We start from the raw sequence: 10,601 nt of genomic DNA on the forward strand, positions 1-10,601 counted from the left end.
AGGATGAGGAGGTGGAGGATGAGGAGATGGAGGTGGAACCATGTTCATAGCAGGGTGGCACCCAGACCAGCTCATGGCCATCACTGGTACGTGGATGGGGGGATACAGAGGACACAGACGATACACCTCCCACAGAGGACAGCTTTTCGTTGCCTCTGGGCAGCCTGCCACACATGAGCGATTATATGCTGCAGTGTCCCCGCAATGACCGCCGAGTTGCCCACATTCTAACTTGTGCTGATTACTGGGTGGCCACGCTGCTGGATCCCTGTTATAAGGACAACGTACTGTCCTTAATTCCGTCACTGGAGCGTGATCGTAAGATGCGCGAGTACTAGCACACGCTGGTAGACGCGCTGCTGGTGGCATTCCCACCTAACAGCGGGGGCACAGTGGAAGCACAAGGCGAAGGCAGAGGACGAGGAAGAGGTCGCCAACGCAGCTGGGGCACCGCCAGCACCTTCGAAGGCAGGGTTAGCATGGCCGAAATGTGGAAAAGCTGTGTCAGCACGCCACAACAACCAGCACCACCAGCTGATATGGAACGTCTTAGCAGGAGGCAGCATTTCACCAACATGGTGGAGCAGAATGTGTGCACACGCCTACACGTACTAAATTACGGGTCTGCCCCCTTCATCTTCTGGGTCTCCAAATTGGGCACATGGCCTGAGCTTGCCCTTTACGCCTTGGAGGTTCTGGCCTGCCCTGCAGCCAGTGTATTATCTGAACTTGTGTTTAGCACGGCAAGGGGCGTCATCACAGACAAACGCAGCCGCCTATCCACAGCCAATGTGGACAAGCTCACGTTCATTAAAATGAACCAGGCATGCATCCCTCAGGACTTGTCCGTACCTTGTGCAGAATAGACATGTATACCGGCACTAAGCAGCCATTGGTATACTGCAGCGCAATTGCTCATGTTTGTATTTTGGATATTTCACACTCTTTTGGAGTGTACCTTAATTTTACAAAATTAAATTAAAACCAAAAACCTGTGTTGGCTATCTCGTCCTCCTCCACCGCCGCTTCCACCTACTCCGCTACATCCACCGCCTCCTCAAACTTCTACTCCATATGGAACTCCACCTCATAAATCCATTTTTTTTTGTACGTGTTTTATTTTATATCATTTCACTACTTTGTCATTTACATTTTCAGGTGAAATTCACAAATTTCTGGGTGTATAGTACCACTGCTAAACCTAGTAGACCGGTAAAAAAAAATTAAAAAAAATTGTCAGTTACATTTTATGGTGAAATTAACAAATTTTTGTGTGTATAGTACCACTGCTATACCGAGTAGACAGGTTAAACCAAAAAAAAATTGTCATTTACTTTTTCGGGTAAAATTAACAAATTTTTGGGTGTATAGTACCACTGCTATACCTAGTATGCCGGTTAAAAAATAAATAAATTGTCATTGACATTTTCGGGTGAAATTCACCAATTGCAGTGTGTATAGTACCACTGCTATACCAAGTGGAATATTATAAAAAAAAAAAAAAAAAATTGTCAGTTACATTTTCTGGGTGTATAGTACCACTGCTATACCTAGTAGACAGGTTAAAAAAAGTTATATATTCTGGTGAAATTCACAATTTTTTAAGTGTAATAATAAATTTCAATTATTTTTCTGTTACATTCTTGGGTTGACATTATACAATTTTAGACGTGAATAAACACCTGCTATGCATAGGTGACAGGGAATAAAATTTTATAAATGATTCAGTTATTAATGCGCACCACATCCTTACATTCAATGCTTAAACTTTAAAAAGTTGTCACACTTTTATGCTTTAATAATTTCTCCTATATTTCAACTCTAATTTTAAATTTGAAAAAATGGATCCTCCCTTAAATTTGGTCTCTTTTTCTCACGCTCCCTCTACGGCCTGGAACCCTGATTCCCCGCCACCCGTAATCACCATGGTAGGAACATAAAAGAACATCGAAAGTTGATAGAGCAGATATCAAATGGATCGTGAACATCACGGGGACGTGCGACATGGTGGGGCAGTAAGTGTGCACACGCCTACACGAACTGACTGACAGGGGTCAGCCCCTGCAACTTCTGGGTCTACAAATTGGGCACATAGCCTGAGCTTGCCCTTTACCCCTTGGAGGTGCTGGCCTGCCCTGCAGCCAGTGTATTGTCTGAACGTGTGTTTAGCATGACTGGAGGGGGTTATCACAGGTTATATTTCCGAATGTTTTGGGGTGTACCCTAATTTTAAAAATAAAATTTAAAACAAAAAACCAGTGTAGGCTACCTCCTCCTCCTTCACCGCTGCTTCCACTGCCACTGCCACTGCCACATCCACCGTCTCCTCAACCTCCTACTCCATATGGACCTGGTCCTCCTAGATCAAGATTATTATTTTTTATTTTTACGTATTTTATGTTATTTAAAGCCCTTTCCCTATCCATGTTTGCTTGCAGAGCACTTGCCATGCTTTTAACCACATTTTGACGCCATTTGCAGCCCTCTAGCCCTTTCCATGACATTTTTACAGCCATTTTAGTTTTCAAAGTTCGGGTCCCTATTGACTTCAATGGGGTTCGGGTTCGGGGTCAAGTTCGGGTCCCGAACTCAAACTTTTTTCCGAAGTTCGGCCGAACCCGTCGAACCCGGAACATCCAGGTGTCCGCTCAACTCTACCTGTGAGTCCATTGTGTTTGTTAAATATGTCACAGGCAATGCCATTGTGTTGTTAATTGCATCACAGACAATGCCTATTCTGTTATTGTTTCCGTCACAGGCAATGCCATGGTGTTTGTTGATTGCGTCACAGGCCATTCCATTGTGTTTGTTGAAAATATAGTTTTGTGTTTAAACTGTAAAACTGGAAATGATTGGCTGCTTTGTTATGTCCTTAGTTCCCAACCAGGTCCACGGGGGTGGTATCCTTGTTGGAAAATGTGTATAAAAGGCAATGCTTGTGTGGTCAATAAAGAGTTCCTGTTTTACTTTCAACATAGAGCCTCGTCTCATGTGTGTGGGGATTGCTATACGCTGTATACTCCCCTGGCTATAACTCCTAGCTCTTGTAAGAGCTGTTCCTGTTCCTTGTTCCTGTGGTGGTTACGCTGTAGAACGGAGTGCTTGGAGCCCTCGGGAAGCACAAGGAGCATCCATTAACGGAGGTATCCAGTCGGGTGCCAGGAGATCTGTTACATCCTGCAATACAACAGCTTCCACCAAATATTTATTAAGGTCTTTGATACACCAGCTTCCAGCAAATACTCATTAAAGGGGTTCTATAATCCTGTTTCCACAAAATGTTGACAGAGGGGATTGATATACCAACTTCCACCAAATATTGATTGAGGCCTGCGATAATCCGGCTTCCACCAAATATTGATTAAGGTGTTTGATAAACCAGCCTCCAGCAAATACTCATTAAGGGGTTCTATATACCTGTTTTTACAAAATAATTATAAAGAATATTGCTATACCAGCTTACACCAAATATTGATTGAGGCCTGCAATAAACTGACTTTCCCAAATATTGATTAAGGGGTTTTATATATCAGCTTCATGTTTCCACAATATACTGATAGAGGGGATTGATATAACGGCTTCCACCAAATATAGATTAAAGCCTGCGATACACCGGCTTCCACCAAATATAGATTGAGGACTGCGATACACCGGCTTCCACCAAATATTGAGTAATGGTTTTGATATACCGGCTTCCAGCAAATACTCGTTATGTGGTTTTATATACCATTTTTCCACACAATACTGATAGGGGATTGAAAGAACCAGCTTCCAACAAAGATTGATTGAGGCCTGCAATACACCAGCGTCCACCAAATATTGATTATGGGGTTGATATACCTGCTTCAAGCAAATACTCATTAAAGGGTTCTATATACCTGTTTCCACAAAATTCTGATAGAGGGGATTGATATACTGGCTTCCACAAAATATAGATTGAGGTCTGCGATACTGCGGCTTCCACCAAATATTGATTAAGGTCTTTGATATACCAGATTGCAGGAAATACTCATTAAGTGGTTCTTTATACCTGTTTCCACTAAATATTGTTAGAGGTGATTGATATACCAGCTGACACCAAATATTTATTGAGGCCTGCGATAAACCGGCTTCCACCAAATATTGATTAAGCGGTTTTATATACCAGCTTCCAGCAAATACTCATTAAAGGGGTTTTCTCATCTCAGACAATGGGGACATATCGTTAGGATATGCCCCCATTGTCTTATAGGTGCAGGTCCCACCTCTGGGACCCGCACCTATATTGAGAACGGAGCCCCGAAAGTGAAGGATTGCCGTCTGTTCTATAGAAATGAATGGGAGCATGGGCCGCGCATGCGCGACACGCTCCCATTCACTTCTATGGGAGAGGCGGGGATTAGCGCTTGGTGGTGGATGGACCACGGGAAATCTGGGGTCATCCAGCCACAGCGCTCCCCGCTCCATTCTTGATATAGGTGTGGGTCCCAGCGTTAGGACCCGCACCTATAAGACAATGAGGGCATATCATAGCGATATGCCCACATTGTCTAAGAAGGGAATACCCCTTTAAGCGGTTCTATATACCTGTTTCCACAAAATATTGATAGAGGGAATTTATATACCGGCTTCCACCAAATATTGATTGAGGCCTGCGATAAAATGGCTTCCACCAAATATTGATTAAGGAGTTTGATATACCGGCTTCCAGCAAATACTCATTAAGGGGTTCTATATACATTTTTCCACAAAATGCTGATAGAGGGGATTAATATCCCGGCTTCCACCAAAAAAAAGATTGAGGCCTACAATACACCTGTTTCCACCAAATATTGGATAAGGGGTTTGATATAACTTCTTCCAGCAAATACTCATTAGGGGGTTCAATATACCTGTTTTTACAAAATATTGACAGAGAGGATTGATATACCGGCTTCCACCAAATATTGATTGAGGCCTGCGATACACCAGCTTCCAACAGATATTGATTAAGGGGTTTGATATGCCGGCTTCCAGCAAATACTAATTAAGGGGTTCACTATACCTGTTTTCACATAATACTGATAGAGGGGTTTGATATACCGGCTTCCACCAATTATTGATTGAGGCTTGCGATATACCTGCTTCCACAATTACTGCTCTTCTATAGGGACTTTGTCATAGGTTCTTTTTAAAAATGACAGACAGAGGAAGAGGTAGGCCATTCCTCAGGGGTGGTAGGGGACGGGCAGGTGCACCAGGCCAGGGCCTAAGTGAGAACTTGGAGAAGGTGCGTGCGATTACGTCAAGCGACGCATCAGAGTTGGTTGAGTGGCTCACTCATCCTTCTGTTTCTGCACCCTCCTTACTCTCTGCTGTGTGCACCCACAAAGACACCACTACCACCACCACCACCACCACCATAGCTTCTCCACTAGAATCAGAGGAATTATTTTCACATCCATTCTCAGACCTTACCGATGCTCAGCAATTCTTTGCATCGGATCAGGAAGAGGAGGTAGCAACGGTCGCCACCCAGCGGTCTGACGACAGTACCCAGATCAGCCCAAGGACAGAGGTCCCCGCTGTTGCTGCCTAATCTGAAATCTCTAATGTCAGTGTTAGTGAAGGTGAAGATGATGACGTGTCGATGGGTGTCATGTAAGTGCCCACAGGAGAGGAAAAGAAGGGGAGTTCAGAGGGAGAGAAAGAGCAGCAGATAGAGGGTAGAAGGAGGAGAATAAGGCAGAACTCGCAGTGCACAGGAGACAAAAAGCAGACAGAAAATGTATCTGGAGCGAGTCATCCACCATGCACGGTCACATCTGTCACTCCCAGGACGTCGCGGCACATGGCTCCGCAGCGCTGGCTTTTTTTTAACGTGTCAGCTGCTGACAATAGTGTTGCCATCTGCCGCCTATGCATAAGTCGCGGTAAGCCCAGCACTCACCTAGGGATGAGCGCTTTAAGAAAGCACCTGGCCTCCCATCGCAGAGCCCAGTGGGAGCAACACCATCAGAACCCACAAAGCCACACTTCCGGCGCTCCATGTCCTGCCTCTTCTCCTTCTCCTCTCTCCTCCCATTTGTCCTCCACTCCACCTTCCAACGTTCCTTCGTCAAGTTCATCTGACAAAAGGCAGGCTTTCATGTCCCAAATGTTTGAACGTAAAAAGTTGATGACGCCAGATAATGCTCTTGCCCAACGGCTGGCTGGCTTATCAGAACTGCTAACCCGCCAACTTCTGCCATATAAACTATTGGACTCAGAGGCCTTTATAAAATTTGTGGCCATTGGCACACCACAATGGAAGGAAATATTTCTCCCAGAAGGGCATCCCAGAGCTATTTGGCCATGTTCAGCGGCAAGTGAATGTATCTCTGGCACACAGTGTCAGTGCCAATATACATCTGAACACAGACTATCACGGTCGGCGTGGCTATCACATACGTGACACAGAGGGAGGGAACGAGGAAGGCCCTGCCCAAGTGAGAGGGAAGATGGTGACCCCTGACTCACCTGGCGGCTGGCACCTGGCTGCCCTGACGTCCCTAGACGGGTTCCTCACCCGTACGCCGATCACGTGCCTAAAGCCCTGGCTTTCCCTGAGCTGAGCCCTAGATAGTGAACAGGGCGATGGGAACACTAGTCCGCACCACTAACTCTAAGGGAAAACACCAAGGGGAGGACAGACAACACAGACTCAACATATAATCCCAGGTGGGCGACAACAGGAGACAACAATAAGCCCAACAGGGATCCGGAGGGTAGCACTCAGGAACGACAACCAGGATTCACCACTCCAGTGGGTCAGTATAGATGTCCAGGCAGGAAGCTCTATAACTGGCAACTAGAGAAGTGTGAGGGGAGAATATAAGGAGGTAGGGAGTGGCAGACAAGAAACAGCTGAGGAGGAGAAGCTATGGATCCCTGAGAGAGACAAAAAGGATAGCAAGGCAAACACAGAAAACAATCACTAAGAAACAACGTGATCTTTAGATATAGAGCGCGCAGCCACCCGCTGCGACTTCCTGACCCCGGGTATAACGGAGTCAGACGTGGCTCTTGATACCCTCGTGACACAGACATGTGTTCTAGCAAACACGGGCAGGGAAGGCACATCATTTTTACTGCCCACTGGGTGAACCTTCTGACGGCTGTCAAGCATGCGACCCGTGGCACCCATGTGGATTTGGTGTTACCGCCATGGATTGCATGCAGGCCTGCCTCTTCTCCTCCTCCTCCTACTCCATCCTCCGTCTCCTCGTGAGCTAACTCATCCTTTTCCACTGCTACCGCCTCTTCCGCTGCACCCCAGAAGCTCCCCAGAACCTATTCGACGTGCCAGGTGAGCCGTTGCCATGCTGTGTTGCGACTGTTGTGCCTGGAAGCCAAGAGCCACACTGGTCCTGCACTGCTTTTAGATTTGTGGTCACAGGTCGGTCAGTGGCTAATCCCGCTCAATTTCACAGTTGGTAAAGTGGTGTGCAAAAAGGTGCCAATCTGCTGAGCGCGCTGAAACAAGGCAAAATGACACATGTGCTGTGCAAGGCACACGTCCTGAACTTAGTCGTGCAGCGATTCGTTGCCAAATACCCGTGTATAGGTCCAGGTTGTCTTACGGCAGGTCAGGAAAATGTAGCTATTTTAGAAGATCTTACACGACCATGGCTCGCCTTGCTGACGTTCAGCGGTGACACCACCTGGCCGTCAGACTTCTGATTTGTGAAAGCCCAACGCGCTCGAACCCCACCTTGTATATGCTTGATAGGCTGCTCCAGCAGCAACCTGCCACTGCAATCTCTGCAGCAGGACAGTTTCTGGGGAGCTAGGTTTCTTTTCACCACGCCAGTGGCTTCTCATGCTCGACGCATGCAGACTTCTGCGCCAATTAAAGGGATCACCAAACTGGTCAGTCGCAGCCAGAGCACCATCATTGACATAGTACCTTGCACCCTCTTTATGGAGCGTGCATTGCGTCATGTCATTGATCAAGCCGTTGAGGAGCATGAGCTGGAAGATGAGGAAGTCGCAATGCTGAATTCCAAGAGATGGCTACTCCATCTACAAGTCAGCAGGAGTCTGAAGAGGAGTCAGAGGAAGATGGTGTCTGGGGGGAGGAGGAGAAGCAAGAAGTGTAGGCTTTGAGGGGGACTTTAAACTTTTCGGGGATCCTGGAGTTGTCTGTGGATGGGGGAGGAGATCGAGGATGACAGTCTCCTGGGCGATGAGCAGGAGACAGGGCACTCCACCGCTTCCAATTTAGTGCAAATGGGGGCCTTCATTCTCCAGTGTTAAAGGGCAAGGTCCAGTACTGGGTGACAATGCACTTAGACCCCCGATACAAACATAAAATGGCGGACATGTTACCAGCATCACAGAGGGCTGTCAGAGGAATTTTCATCAACAGTGAAACAGGTGCGGGTACCAAAATTACCGCACCTGCCAGAAGAGGGCGGTTTAAAGATGTGTTGGTCACTTCCAATATGAGATCATTCTTGTAGGCAACCCATCGACAGCCGCCCTCCAGATCCAGCCGCAGGGACTGCCTAGACCGACAGGTGTCTGACTACATCGGGATAACGGCCGATGTGGACGCTCTGAGAAGCGAGGAACCCCTGGACTACCGAATGTGCAGGCTTGACCTGTGGCCAGAGCTGGCACAATTTGCAATTAAACTCTTGGCTTGCCCCTCATCGAGGTTCCTGTCCGAAAGGATGTTCAGCTTAGCAGGGGGGATCGTGACCGATAAGCGCACTCGCCTAGCTCACGATAGTGTGGAATACCTTACATTTCAAAAAATGAATGAGGCATGGATCTCGGAGGAATTCAACACTTAGGGCTCGTTGACACGAACGTTTTTTGCGTTCCGTATATGGGTCGTTTATTGCGTTCCGTATACGGTCCGTATATGGAACCATTCATTTCAATGGGTTCGCAAAAAAAACTGAATGTACTCTGTGAGCATTCCGTTTCCGTATGTCCGCAATTCCGTTCCGCTAGATTTTGAGTCTTGTCCTATTCTTGTCCGCAAATCACGGTCCGTGGCTCCATTCAAGTCAATGGGTCCGCAAAAAAAACGGAACACATACGGAAATGCATCCGTATGTCTTCCGTATCCGTTCCGTTTTTTGAGGAACCATCTATTGTAAATGTTATGCCCAGCCCAATTTTTTATATGTAATTACTGTATACTGTATATGCCATATGGAAAAACGGAACCGAAACAGAAACACAACGGAAACGGAACAAAGGATCCGGAAAAACGACCCGCAAAACACTGAAAAAGCCATACGGTCGTGTGAAAGAAGCCTTATGACGATCACATATAATTGAATTTCCTCATGCCAGCCCACACAAATCCGCCACAACCCAGAACAAAGAATTCTCCTTGTCTTATGTATATACAGCGGCATAAAAGGCCTTTTCTGTTAGGTGAATGCCTAATTTTTGGGGCCTGTGCTGGCCTACAATAAAATTGTTATTAAGTGAGCGCCTAATGTACCTCCTGTACCACATAATCACTTGTTCTTTTCAGGTGAATGCCTAATTTTTGGGACCTGTACTCCACTGGCCTAAAATAAAATCTTTCTAGGCTCCTGCTGGCACATTTTTGAGAGTTTCCCTTTAAGACGCATAAAAATGGCCCCTGATTAAAATACATATTTTTGGTGTGGGAATTTTTGGTAATTCATCCCCATCTAGTATGTCACTGTCCATGTTGTGGGACTATTTGTGCACTTTTAGTAAGTATTTGGTGCCGGCAAGTATGACCTGAAGGTTTTACAGGTTCGCCTGCCATTAAAGTCAATGCGGTCCGCCGCGAACGCGCGGTTCGCGAATATTTGAATCGTCCCGCCCAATGTTCGTCCATTACTAGAGTCCAGTGCTAGAAGCAGAGGGGGCTCTCTAAATCAAATTAATAAAGCATCTCATGCTGGCTGTCTTTCCAGACATAAAGCCAATTGTTCCAGATTTATCAAACTCAGGAGTCCAAATCAAGGAGTATAAAGGTATAAGCCTGATGTTCACTAAAACATAGGTTTTTCTATTTATTTTTTGGCTGGTTTAGGCAATATTATAAGTAGGACAGCCAGCATCTGTTTTTACAAATGTGCCATCTAAAATGCTCGAGTTATGTAAAGCACAAAAAATGGTAAAATAATTTGGTTAGTAAGTGTATCTGATAGAAATTTTTGGTGTTGTTACGATGGTGCCCATGTCCGCTGTTGCCTTGCGTCTCTTAAGCCACTCTGCATCTTGCCTGTTCTGCAGACCCACATGCTCTCCTCTGGAACGAGGATGCCAGTGTTCCATGTGCCCATAACTCCCTACTCCTCTGTTGTAGGCCACAGCCTGTGCTTTCCTTTTTGGTCCTCTGCCTTAGGACTTACACCCAGGCTCTAAAAGGGACAGCGCACTTGCACGCTTAATCTTCCCGTGTTATTGTAGGTAACTTTGGGGTATTTAATTTGCCCTCCCCTAGAGTAGGATGCCTAAAGTTTAGGTTCCTAGCTTGCTATTCTTCCAGTGAAGGTGTGCTTATCTGTTTGCCTGCTCCAAGTCAAACAGGTTAGTTGGCACTGTGGGTCCACACCCATTGCCTGTTACAGGTTAATTTGGAATTTCATGGCTTTATCTGT

Source organism: Bufo bufo, chromosome 11 (genome assembly GCF_905171765.1).
Source record: "Bufo bufo chromosome 11, aBufBuf1.1, whole genome shotgun sequence".
NCBI lineage: Eukaryota > Metazoa > Chordata > Amphibia > Anura > Bufonidae > Bufo > Bufo bufo.